General features: G+C 37.7%; 1 long non-coding RNA gene across 1 annotated transcript; it reads left to right on the top strand.

Moving 5' to 3' along the window:
• Positions 1-231: 231 nt before the first annotated feature.
• Positions 232-7,949, top strand: LOC116280916 (uncharacterized). Its single transcript, XR_004190310.2, has 3 exons — positions 232-549; positions 781-866; positions 7,678-7,949. It is a non-coding gene; the product is annotated as an uncharacterized lncRNA (long non-coding RNA).
• Positions 7,950-13,921: the final 5,972 nt, after the last annotated feature.

Genomic DNA, 13,921 nt, shown 5'->3' with positions numbered 1-13,921 from the left:
TGACAGAAGTTGACCAACCAGGAACAAGCTTTGTAGAAATAGACCAATCAAGAGTGAGCTCCATGCAAAAAAGTACTACAAATGGACCAATCAGAAGTTAGGGAACTGGACCAATCAGAAGTGAGAGTAGTAACCAATCAGGAGTGAGAGTAATAACCAATCAGGAGTGAAGGAAATAACCAATCAGAAGTGAGCTCAGGGAACCAATAGAATTCTAGGTTAGCCGCCTTAGCGGCGAAAAGTGAGATAGAGCCTCTGGGCCAGGGAAACCGGACGGTGCTGGGAGAAGAGCAGCGGCCCTGCCTAGGGGTCCTGCCGGTCTTTTTACGGGGCTTCCCGCCTCAGTTAGGGGGCTGTTGGATGGAAGAATATGGCTGAGGAGAAGGAGGGGAAACACTAAGCCACTGGATATATTCTTTAGAATCAGAGACCAATAAGGAAGTTTCACAGGGACCTGCACTTGTAAAGAGCAGGTACTGACATCAGCGGATGTTTTTCCTGCAGAGGCACACAAAGGTCGCTGCCTCCAGCTTTGAAATGACTTAGAAGGTGAGTGGATATTTCTTGAGCATATAGCTGAGATTTGCTGGAGAGGCTGGTGAAATTTACAAAACTCATAGCCTACAAGCTCACGGCCTACTGGCCAGTTTGGCTGCTTTACATGATACTGTGGAAACTTTTCTCATTTATTCATCTGGCAAATCTGAAATCCCATTAGAAACCTAAAGGATTAAAGGAGGCAGGCTGCACTTTAATTTCTCTCTCTCTTTTTTTTTTAAGTTTCAGGCTGTGACTTTGGAAAATAAGCAAGAATATTTGGAAGAGCACAAGGCTTCAGAATTTGATATGCTGGACCATCAGTTAAGGTACCCAAACAATGGAATTGGAAAATTTTTTTTGTTCTGTTCAAAATAACTTCATACTAGAATTTGAGAGGAAGGCATTAATGGAGAAATATGAGTAGGTAACGCTGTAAAAATTACTGTGTGGCTGGCAATGGTTACATCATGAGATGTGTGTCACAGTAGAATAAAAAAAAAAGGAATTAAAGAGCCAAACTAACAGCTTCAGGCAAGTATAAGGTCAATATGCAATGTAGTTTATAAAGTGTACCTAAAATGTAATATGCTAAATATTCTCATAAAGTAGGCATTACTGGATCTTGATGTTGGGACAGATGACCCATAACTATTTAAATAAAATAGTTTGCTTAAAAGGTAGATTTCATAAACAGGAAAGATAATATATAAACAAGAAAAGAAAAGATACAAAATTTCTTAGAACAAATCAAAAGAGAGAGGCCTAATAGAGATATTTGAATAAAAATAAAAGTAGAGAAAATCATGAGATTGAAAAAAAGTTTATGAATTTGGGGGGTGGGTACCATATGATTCTGTTCTAATGTAAAATCTCAACCTTATTATTAGTCGTGGAAAGACATCAACACTCAGACATTAGTTGAAGCCTCATTCTGCGACAAAAAAAAATTTGATACATTATTGCCTTGCTTAGGTGATACTTTGTTCTTTCTTCAGAGGGTTGAGAAAACAACCAGTAGAACTAAATCCACTGGGCTTGGCAGTGGAGGGAGAAGAGCTGTCATTCCAAAATCCCCCCAGGTGATTCAGATAATCTTTCTCCTTCTCATTTTACTGCCGCTGCTTTAGATTTGCCTCTAACCAAAACAAGCAATAGATTGTTAGAGGATATGGGGTTATCATATCAGATATTTAACATAACAGATGTTTAACGTAGTCCTATGTTAAATAAACCTAGATATTAGGAAAATGGATTTAGAAAAATTCAGCAGAAGGGCGGATACTCAAAATTGTTGAGTCTTGGCACTGAGCTAGACACTTACACAACTGAACAAAAATTATTTAATATTTTCTTAAAAGTCATGAGTATTACATAACATATTATTATTATCAGATTACAAAGGGGGGGATGAAAATTCAGAGATTAAATCCCTTGCTTCAGCTTCTACAGACCGCAAGAGCAGAGCTACGATCTGAACTCATTAGTCTAAGTCCAAAGCCCAGGCTTTCTGAGTGTGACCTGTGACCTGAAAACTAGCAAGTTCAACTGTCTCTGAAATGCCCCTCCAGTGGGGCACCTACATAAGTCCTTGTAATGGCACAGGGAATCTCTGATGTGTTCAGATTTAAAAGGCACACATGCAAATGATGCAAAGTGGGCATTCCAGAGGCTGCCATAATCCCATGAGAGCAAATGTTAAGACTAAACCCAAAGTTTCCGAAAGTAAAGAGGACTGTATCGACCGATTTCTAAGCATGAGAGAGAGAAGGGATGAGGACACAATCCACAACTGCTTAGGGAAGATAGCATAATATTATCAAATTACAGGAGACCAAAACTCTCATTTAACTTCTGTATTCTTCAGCATAGTTCCAAGTACAGTATAATAGTAGTAAATGTAGTATGAAAAAAATCTAAGAACTGTAAAAAGTTTGCATTCCATTACCCCCTCCTGCTGCTAAATTTTTAATAGCATTTGTAATCTCTTCTGTCATCTGAGGTTTTCCCAATCTTAATTTACCTTTCCGGGTCTCCATTGTGCTCAGTTAGACACAGTCTCTAATTAACTACCTGAGGAAAGTCACTGTGCACCCACAAAGAGATCCACAATTGACTTAATTAGAACCAAAAAAAGCACTATTAAAATTAAAGTTTCATCCTGTGCCTCTATGCACTATAAGCCTTTTATATATGGAAAATGCTTGCATTTAGTCATTTTACTCATGCTGGATGTGAATTACAAGTTTTATCATTCTTAGTATGTGGTCAGTGGAAATGCTCAGTGTATTATTTGTACTAATTACCTTGGCAGTTCCTCAGTTCTGTCCAAGTCTCCTTCACATCCAGCAACCCTAGAGGTTGCTGATGAGTGAAAACTAAAGTCCTAATTAGTAGAATTAGGATAGTAGCTGAGATCAGTATCGCTATTTTCCTTTCTTTTAATGTGAGTTTTTTGAAGTATAGTTGCTGTACAATATTACGTAAGTTACAGGTATACAGTTATCATCAGTATTTCTATTTTCAACAATACTGGAAATATTTTGAACATCTCTTCTTGGTATATCTTCTACTTATTTTTTTAAAAAAATTATTTTCTATTTCAAATGTGTGGAATTAGAAAATGATGGAGAGCCAGAAGAGTGCCCTCCAGCTGGAGTCTAGTCCTGTTCCTCTGCCAGAAGTGTGCCAGAACTCAGCCCATCTCCCCAGCAAAGCGGGAGAGGTATGCGTTTCCCTGGTCACTCTGTGGGCTCCCAAGAGTCTTGTTTCACCTGGTCTGTGGCATTGCTGAGACCCTCAGGTGGTGATCTGTGCTCTTTCCAATGGAGCTTTTAGCTCCCTGGCACTTGTCTTTATTGGCAGTAGTGGACCTAGCCTGTACTGTCTCATGAGAGCTGATTGTTTAATTTTCAGGAATTTTGTGAGTTGGTTGATGTCATGTAGGAGCTTGAAATGGGCCATGGTTGGAGTATTCGTACCACAGGAATCGGCAAATGCTACCAATCAGGGCTCCTCCTACGCTAAGAACCATTTGTTAAATATTTACCAGCACAGCACTAGTGGTAGGCAATAATTCCTTACTATTGCACTCAGGGCTAATTGGAAGGATCATTTGACAAACCACAGAACAAATTTTCTTGTTCCTCATTTCTGAAAACAGCAAGTAGCTGCACTAATCCAGCTGTAAATCTCTTAGGAAAAAAATTCTTTCCCCACCCCTGCCTCTCCACCTCCCTTAATTCCCAGCTCTCATTTTCCAGTCGCTTCCCTTTCAAGTTTGTGCCAAGTCAGAAATGCTCCAGGGTTGTTTCTTTTCGTGGTATTTTTACTAAATAGTCATTGTGCTCTTTATTTGGTTTCTACCATGTGCCAAATGTGGAGTTTTATAATACAGCCTTTATGTTAGAGCTACAAAGGTTTTAAAGACTAATCAGTTCTAGAGACCTAAATTCAGGTTAGGTCGACTCTCTTTATATTCCCGGTTCTGATGAATCATTATATAGAGACAAACACAGTAAGGGAAATCCTGGTGTGGGAGGACTTGAGTCTGAGTGGCGGACACACCGGGCTGATTGGGAAGGAGGGGCTTTCCTAGCATTTCCTTCCTGGCAGAGGGTGCTCCCTTAGACCCACTCTCCTGATTTTTATTTACCGTCCTGCATACTACTCTCTAGGGGAGGCGCTGTGGCATATCTTATTCATGATTGTCAAAATGCCACTTCCTGCTTCTTCCCTTCTATGGGATTCAGTTGCCAAGGGACGGGTCATTCTGTTTTTCCCTCCATGCTGTGTATTTTACATGGTGAGAACAGTCAATTCAGTTGTCTGAAACTAACAGGAAAGACTCTTGACTTTTAAAGTTCTGTATTAGGAAGCCCTTGGTTCTTATACATCGTGTTCTCCAACTTAGTCTTAATAATAAAGGTGGTATTCTGATCTCTATTTTCAGACTCCTTTGTCTTCAGTAATGGCTCAGAACTCAGAAAAGAGGAGTATGATTTTGGGGGGGGGTGGGGAGCCCTTCAAACACCAAAATGAATGTAACCTTGGGATTACTTAAGTTCTGTTTCTCTGTCAGTAAGAAAGAGGAAAGTTACCAATGTTGTAGGGTCCCTTGATTCACCAAATATTTATTGAGAACCTATTCTATTTACTAAGTGCTCATTTTATATCAAGCATTGCCCAAGGCACTAGGAACATTATGTCCCAGGCACAATGAGGGCAGTAATAGACCTGCAAAGAAAAAAAAAAAGAATTCTGCATAAAGTTTATAATCTAGAAAAGCTCTGTAACCTTATACTCTAAGTGTCATAACAGGAGCATGGAGAGGAGAGGGGTACTTCACTCTGTCTGGGTGGAGTTCAAAGAGAGAAGAGACAGATATTTTTTTCTTAAATCCTCTCCTTCCAACAAATTTTGCCAAGCTTATTTTTCTTTTGATTACTATACACAATTTGTGAGAAGTATGTTCATGAAATAGAAATGAAACAAACAAATAAAAAAGGCTGGATAACCTATGTCCTATCATTGAGCCTTAAAAAAATCAAGAATTACCACACTAACATTTGCCAAACTGTGTGAGTTTGCTGGGCTGCCAGAACAAAGTACTGCAAACTGAATGGCTGAAACAAAAGAAATTTATTTCTCACCATTTTGGAGGCTGGAAGCTCAAGATCAAGGCATCGGGTTCTTCTGAAGCCTCTCTCCTTGGCTTGTAGGTGGCTGTCTTCTGCCTGTGTCTTCATGTGGTCTTCCCTCTGTGCATGTTTATGTCCTAATCACGTCTTCATCTTTTTATAAGGACAGCAGTCATATTGGGCCAGGGCTTTCCTTAATGACCTCATTTACTTGGTTATGTCTTCAGAGACCCTATTTCCAATGCAGTTACATTCTGGGGGTAAGGAATTCAACATAGGAATTTCAGGGGCACACAATTCAGTCCATAAAGGCCACTTCATGTAAAACTTCTCTAGCAGTAGTGCAGAACTTAGCCGTGATCCTGAGAATTAAGCACTCCTTCCCAGATGTCAGTAATTTGCCACATTGTCCTTAACAAGTACATCCTTTTCCTCACCTATACGATTTATCCTCTATGACCTGTTGATAATACTGGCTCATTTTGGATGGTTTTTATGCATGGAACTATGCAATTATGAAGCATTTAAAAAACTGGTGATGTTAAAATTCTCCTCTATTCATTTTATCAGAAGGAAGAATTTCCCTAAGAGACCCACAGTTTTCTTAATCTCTCTCTTGTTTACTTTCTTTCTCTTTCTCATTCCTTGTAATATTAAGAATTGCCTCGGGGGCAAAATGAAGGAGTAGATCAATCAAGAAGCATTGAATTCATGCAGTTGTTCTCATCCTGCTGAATTCTCTATTTATCTATTTTTCAGGAAATTGTAGAAACTGTTAGAAGACGGTGTTGCGAAAATGGAAAGCTCTTAGCAAATGATTTGGGAAAGAGACCTTGTGGGAAACATATCTTACTTTTGAAATTATCTAAACTGGAGCATAGAGCTTAATGCACATTAGAATTCCATTGATTAGCATCTGCCACATCCTTTGCCGTGTCTGTGTTTACCTATGGATAGGGTTGGAATTTTACTATCAGCTTGTGCAATGTGTATTGAAACTGGAACAAATATCTTTTTATCCTTAGGCATTGCACTTACTTGTCATCCCCATTCTGCTTTACACATTCCACTTTTCTGCCTTTATTCTCAGATATATTTTATCTTTGTCATCCTCTCTCTCTGCATTTTACTTTCCTATTTCATATCTCAGTAGATTTCCTTTTGAAGTTCTGGAGAGTTTTAAGGAAAATAGTTCAGGCAGCAACCCTAAGGAAAAAGAAGTGTCCAAATTAACACACTCAATTTCATGGGCAAATGCGACCGAAGCAGCAATTCATTTGGAGACGAACATAGTAGTTCAGACTCTACCAGGTGAAAAATCTCCATTAGAGAATATCTTAAAGTTAATAAAAATTTAATGAGGATTTTGTTTTTCCTTTAATCTTGACATTGATAAGGTGTTGAGTCCTTTAAATCTGGGGAGCAATCAATCATTGTATATCTGTCAGTCTCATGAGATATTTTTTCAAAGAACTCAAATGTTAGCACCACATTAATTGATTTGGGGGGAAAAAATGCCTCACTGACTTTCAACCACTTTATCTTACCTGTACAACATGACTAAATTTGGGACTACTCAATCAGTGAGGGCAGTTTGTTTTTCTCATTCCCATTCCAAGGTACTTTCCTTCTCATCATGGTCTCTGGAGTGAAGAGTCAGTAGTAACCTGATGAAGAATATAAGGAATCAAAATGAGCTATCTACTTATCACCTCTTTTCTCTAGAAAAACATCTTATTAATCATACCAATAATACTAACAATAAAAATAATAATAATATTTACATTAACATCTAGCATTTGTTGTGAATTTATTGCCTGCTAGGTACCATGCATCATTATGTCACTTAAACTTGAAATTGAGAATGTGCTATTATTATTCAAATTTTACCAAAAAGTCAAACTGAAACATTAGAAAGATCTGGGTCATACAGCTACTGAACGACAAAAACAAACATCCTGTCTTTTGTCAAGGACTTCTCACCAGTTTTAACCATTTTGATATAACAGCCAATGGATACATCTAACTTAGATTATCTACTCATGCGAAAATGAAATTTTTGATTGATTATAAAAACAGTTTACTGTCTCAAAAAACTCCACTTCTCTGAAACTTTTTTCCAATAAATATTTAAGAAAAGCTATTTTATATCATTTTATAAAAATGTAAATTGACTTAGAAAAAATTAATGTATTTCTCAAATGCAGGTAATAAGGGAAATGGGAATTAGATATTCTGGAAGAAGGGAGAAATTGTGTTAGAATATTAAAATTTTAATAATGTTCTGCTCCTTGCCACAGATGTAATACTTATGTTAGAATCGTAGAATAAGCCTGGGGAGTTTTATTTCGAATTGGCAAAGAGATTTTTTTTCTCTCAGTTTGGGCTTTCTTCTTTTCTAGATTTCAACTGTTTTGTTTATCTGCTTCTGTTTTTATTCTTTTATTCTCTTATGCCTTTTCTTGCTTTCTGATTCCTGCTTTCTCTTTTATTTTCTTAGCTCTCTTCCCAGAAGATTTCCTTTCAGAATATAGGCATATTTCTAAGAAAACGGCATAGGGAGTGGGCTCCCCAGAGCTCGGGCCTCAAGAAATAAAATGGCTCAATATAAATAAAACAAAGAGTCAGTTCCAGACCTGGTTGAAAATCCTGACAGAGATACTGCATCCTTGGCCTGCTATTTCCTGACTTCCTCATCCCAATGGACATTTCATTTGTGTGAAAGTATCGGAGGTCTTTTGGAATGTGAGGTTAATAAAGATTTTAAGACAATTGAGTGTTAATGTTTGCTGTCTGGTTTGGATGGCACAACTCCAAGAAGTTTTCCTTAAAACACGTTAGGTCCTGAAATATAGCAGTTTCCCACATTATCAAAGATGTATCATGGAAGAAACGTGAGCCAGCACATTGGTCCTATGCAGAAGTGAGTCTAGATGCCAAAATTGATTACTGGAGATCTCCCAAAGGGGAAGAAGTTTAAATAAGGACTTTAGCACATTCAGATAATGAATATGTATTTACTGATGGAGCATATATTGTATATTTCAGATTTGCAAAAAATTTGAAACATAAATCTATCAGCCTATGTATACTGACAGACCTGTGACCACAAACAGATGCTTCTAATTGTAAAGAGATTTTAGAGTTTCAGGGTTAAAGGGTGTGGCAAGTTAACAAAGTTAAAGCCTCTGACTTTGGACCCCTGAACTTCGTGGTTTGTTATAAATCCTTGAGTTACCACGGCAACTGCTGCCACCTGAGGAGTGGTCCATAATGGGGAGGTCTCTTTCTCTGGATTCCTGGCAAATTTTCCCTCACCAAATCCCAGATGACCTCTTATATTCAGGCAAGCGTTTACTTTGGCGCCCCTAACTTTGTTACAAGTGTAAGAAAAGTTCCAGAATTTTGCTATGTAAAAGCAAGAACTGATATAAAATGCCTTCAGATTTCGAGGTGATTGCAGGTGTTGATTACTAAGGACAGTTTTTGCAGGGGAGGGGGTGCAAATTATGCTCGGAGACTGAGACTGTCTTTGCGAATAGTTTATTTAACACGGGTTCGCTACAGGGATTTCACAAGCCAGTGGCATACGGGATAATGTCTCTTAATAATCCAAGAAAGAAATAATATACTACACACAAATGAGTGATGAATTATACTGTTGTTCCAGGCAAGGAGAGATGAAAGGAATGAAGTCTGGGTATAGCTGAGGTGTACCTTTTCTACAAGTTTTTATTTCGCAGGAGAGACGGGCTTTGCCAACCCAGAGCTGATGTCCAGCTGCCAGCACAGAATGAAAGTCCCTGTTGCTAGGGCACCTGGCTAGGGGACTGTGGTGCCACCGCTGTTGACGGGCCGTCTGATCTCAGGCCACTGCAGGATTTGTCACCACTGCCTATAAAGGTGTTGTCCTTAGCACAGCAGAAGCTGTGCCCCAAGGTCTTTGGGAGCTAGATCAGCAAAGGGTAGCTTTGCCCAGTCCCCAGCTCTCAGATTGTCCTTACGAACTCTGGGTGTCTATAGCCTGAATACTCCTTCACCATATTTGCATCTTCACCTGTTTTTATTGGTAGGCCCCCAGCCAGGCCCCTCAGTAGCTGAGTTCTGTATGCTCATCAAAGACAACAGAGCGATGATGACGTCCTGACACAGCTTACTTTATTCTAATATCAAAACAGCTCAACTGCTAGAAATAACTTCTTTGTGTTTGTCTTTGTCATAAATAAGTGGGTTAAAACAACGTTGCCTAAGTCATAAACACGTGGATTCGTAATTATATCCACCAGTTCACCACAGACACTTACCCCGAAGGTCCTCAGACTTTGTGATCTAGGTTCAAATTTGTTTCTCTCTGCCATGGTTTATGTTCCACTTTTGAAACAGAGATGTATCTCTGTGTCTGAGCTAATTCCTTGGGTAACTGATGTATTTCTGCTTAAAGCAAACTTAGTCTTGGCCAGGCAGCAGGCTCCTACTACCTGCAAACGCGTTTCTGCTGCTTTGCTGGCTTCTTCCCTCGTCTCCTCTGCTGGTTTCTCCAGACCTAACACATCTCAGACCCACGAGGCTCTGTTTTCTTTAACCATGTTGTAACATGAGATGTCTGCTTGCTTGCTGTCCGGATTCAGAACCCTGCAGTATTTGTGACGTCTTATGACATGGAAGGAAGAGGTGTTTCACTGCATCATCCTCTTCTTTTTCACAGACTGTTGTAATGTCTCAGCTCTGCCGCCCCCTGCTAGATTTAAATATTTAGTGAAAAATTACTTGCTTTGCTAAAAACCTCTCAGTCGCCACAACCAGATTTAAGGAGTAGATGTTATCTTATAAAAGGTAAAAGACACTCTTATTTGCATCTGTGCGTATACACACAAATAAGAATCAGCATATGTAACAAATCTATGCTTACTTCTTTTAAAGGCTGAACAAATTCAAAGGTAAGGACTTAAGTCTTTTGGGAGTCAGTGTTTACTGGTTGATTTCTTAGCCTAATTTCTATAAATTTTCAGGACCCATACTTAGCTGGATGCCTGCAGCTAGCCTGTTTCTTTACAAATAGTGAATACTCTAAAGTGTTAATCCATATGGTTACAGTTGCTTATCTGTGGGAAATATTTATTCATTTATTTATGATTCTAAATCTTTACCTGTTTCAAGAGTGTCACGATCACTGCCTGCCTCCCTCTGCCCCATCGCTGCCCAGAATCTTTCTTTAGCTCTGTAACTATCCACTTATCTCTGTCACTGAATTATGCCACGGCACAAAGAAAATTGTGCAGTTTTGAGCTTGCTACATATTTTTTTCAACGTAAATAAGTGATCTGGAATTTTGAATAACGTCTAAAAATCTTTAGAAATTTTCAGACTTATTTTTCTCTCACAGCAAAGATGGATTATGAGATTAACAAGTCATCTTAGTTTGGGGGAATTCTCATTACTGGATTATCAGAGTATCGAATACAAGTCTTCAAGCACTGACTCATGACTAAATGTTTTCAGAAAAATCTTGTGTGGTTTTGAAAAGATTTGATAGAGCATGTTGAAATGTAACATGTTGGCACAACAGAGAGTGGGTTGGAATTTTTTAAATTGTTATTTGGGATCTTTTTGGAATGTCATCTCTCGTGTCTTGTGATTCAAAATATAATGACCGATAGAATGAGATACGTTCATCACTGACATCACTGAGATATTTTCATCACTGACAGTCAATGCCTTTTGCAAAATGTTGGGTAGGAACAGGAATGTTACATGGGATTGGAAAGAGTTATACTGTGAGAAGGAAACTACATATAGACAAACTAAGAAGTACCATAACTGAAAAGAATTGGAATGGGCATCACATAAAATAGTCTGCAGATTCATTCATTAATGAGGTGCAAAATGACTGAATTCACCTCCTCATTTTAAATATTTTGAGTTACCCAAACAAAACGGAGACTCCAGTGGTTGTTGATATTATAGCATCTTTACCTTAAATGGGGGGATTATCTATTAAATTAAGGGAACCATTTTTGAATACCTTATTGAGCATCTATTACGTTAATGGATGCTCTCCAAGTGCTGTGAGTTTTACGAAGTAGACATCCAGACAGAGTGGGAGAGCTTGACAGAATCTTGGCGACTGCACTTCAGTATAACCTTTATAACAAATGAGGAAACAAAACGAATGCAATGTCCAGTCATTGTTCTGAGAGAGCGTATCATCTACCTGAGTGAAAAAAAAGACTTGCTTTTATGAGAAATTACATTAAAATGTTAAGCTAGTATACCACAGTGGTAAACATAGGGGCTTTTGAATTTAACTTTGCTACTTAGTAGCTATGTGTCTTTTGACAATCTACTTAGCCTCCTGAAGACTTTCGTTTTCCTCATCTGTAAAAACCATATCTTGTAGGGTTGTTTTGAGAATTAGACATGATCATGTTTTTGGAATGTTTAGACGCATCCCGAATGTGACAAGTGCTCAATAAATGGTAACTGTTATCAACACTGCTGAACTAGTGTTCTCTTGGAAGTGCCAACCTAGTATCATAGGTGTTAAGTGCAGTGGAAAATTGGAGTCTAGGAAGGCGGTGACAAAGAGCATTTTTACCCTTGTTCTCTCTTCTTCTTTCCTTTTTTTCCCCTTCCCCCTCTTTGCCAAATAAAATGGCACCATAACAGAACTAAAACCCACACTTTTCTTTTGTCTTATATCCCACCGGTGTCCTCTGCACTGCTGCTGCACACGCATATGAACCAGATGTTTATTACCTTAGAGGCACATGCTCTCAGGGTACGGTGACAACTTCTTTGTCAATTCTGTTGGGTTAGTTAGCCACCGTGGCAGAGTCTGTCAGAACAATAGCACGATAATTCCAATCTTCAGTAATATGCAGCCAGCCAATAGTAACCGTCACTTCCCTTTTAGAAAAGCTGCAGCTTCTTCAACTTTAGTGCTTTTGCAAAACATGTTTTTGAAATAAGTAGTTAAAAAATAATTTCCCAACAAGCTTCATTTCCTGAGGACAAATAAGGGCTCCTGTCCCTGTAGAGATGGAAACAAGATCACTGCTCAGAAACTCTACCCCAGTGCTGATATCACAAGGTACATCATGCTCCTTTCTCATTTCTAAGTGGAAATTTTTTAATACCATTCTTTCTCATTTCATTTCACTTTTCCTTCTGCAAAACCTATCCCTTGCTGCCTTTTTTGCTTGAATTTTTGATTGCCTTGCTGTATTATTTTTCAACCTTTTTACATATTTACTATTCCATAAACCTAGATGTTGATTTTCTTTCATACTTGATTTAATTTATTCTGTGAGTTTGTGTTCGATTTATGGATTTTGAGATAAATCTCTCTCATTGGTTCCTTGCAATACAGACTGCATAAAATCTGATTTATAAAAGTTCACTTTGTTTTTGATGTAAAAGCAAATATCACATTTGATTTGGCCTCAGTCACATGGGATTATTAAGGAGGGGAAGTGTTTTTGATACTAGTAAAATTAGTCCTTTTGATTTTCAGTTGATGCAAAGAAGAGGGAAATTGACATCTGCCTGAGTCTGATGTTTGAGCTGACTCTGATCTCTGATTATTTTTAAGTGTTTATGTAAATCTGGGGCCTGTCTAAGCAATTTACTATTAGCAGAATTTTAGCAAGTCAGCAACCATAGCAGAGCTAGATGCTTTTAAAATTAAAGCCACTTCCATGTTTTTAAGAAAAAATAATTTTTTTCACAGCAGAACATAAGAATAGTGATGATCAAACTATTTTATTTTGGATTCTATGAGATTTTCATGAATGGGATTAACAATTAACTTCCTTGTGGTAATAATTTTATAATTTATACATATATCAAATCATCCAGTTGTACACTTTAAACATATATAATTTTACATGTCAAAAATAAAAATTAAAAAAGAAAAATCTTTAAAAAAAAGAAAGACTGTAGAACTGGTGGAGGGATAGACACGCAGATCAAAGGAATAGAGAATCCAGAAATAAACTCACAAAAGTTTGGCCAACTGACTTTTTACAAAGGTACAAAAACAATTCAGTAGAGGAGAAATTATCTTTTCAACAAATGGTATTGAAGCAATTAGATGTCAATTGAAGGAAAAAAAACAATAGCAGCAACAAAAAAAAACCTGACCTAAACTTTGCAACTAACTTCAAAATTAAACTAAAAACTAAACATAGATTTAAATATAAAATATACAACTATAAAACTTTTGGAAGATAGCAGAAGAAAGTCTGCAGAACCTAAGACTTGGTGGAAAGATCTTAGGACACTATAAATTAGAAAGTCAATAAATTGCACTCCATCAAATTAAATTTTTTTGCTCTATAAAAGACTGTTAAGATAAAAAGACAAAGTACAAACTTGGAGGAAATACTTGACAAAGAACTGGTCTCTATAATATGTAAAGAATCATGAAGCTCAACAGTAAAAATAAACAATCTGATTAGAAAATGGGAAACACCACAAACATACATATTGTCAAAGAAGATAACAAATAAGCACATAAAATGAATTTGGTATTGTTAGCCTCTAGGGAAATGCAAATGAAAACCATAATGAGATATCACTACATACCTATTGGAACAGTTAAAATTATGTCAGTGCCATACAAATGCTGGCAAGATGTGCAGAGAAGCTGGATCGCTCATACATTTGCCAGTGGGGAAGTGAAATGATACAGCCATTCTGGAAAATAGCTTGGCAGATTCTTTAAAAAACTCTTCCCATATAAC

Source organism: Vicugna pacos, chromosome 6 (genome assembly GCF_048564905.1).
Source record: "Vicugna pacos chromosome 6, VicPac4, whole genome shotgun sequence".
Taxonomy (NCBI): Eukaryota; Metazoa; Chordata; class Mammalia; order Artiodactyla; family Camelidae; genus Vicugna; species Vicugna pacos.
Note: the sequence above shows the minus strand (reverse complement) of the source record. Positions and strands in the feature narration are given on the sequence as shown.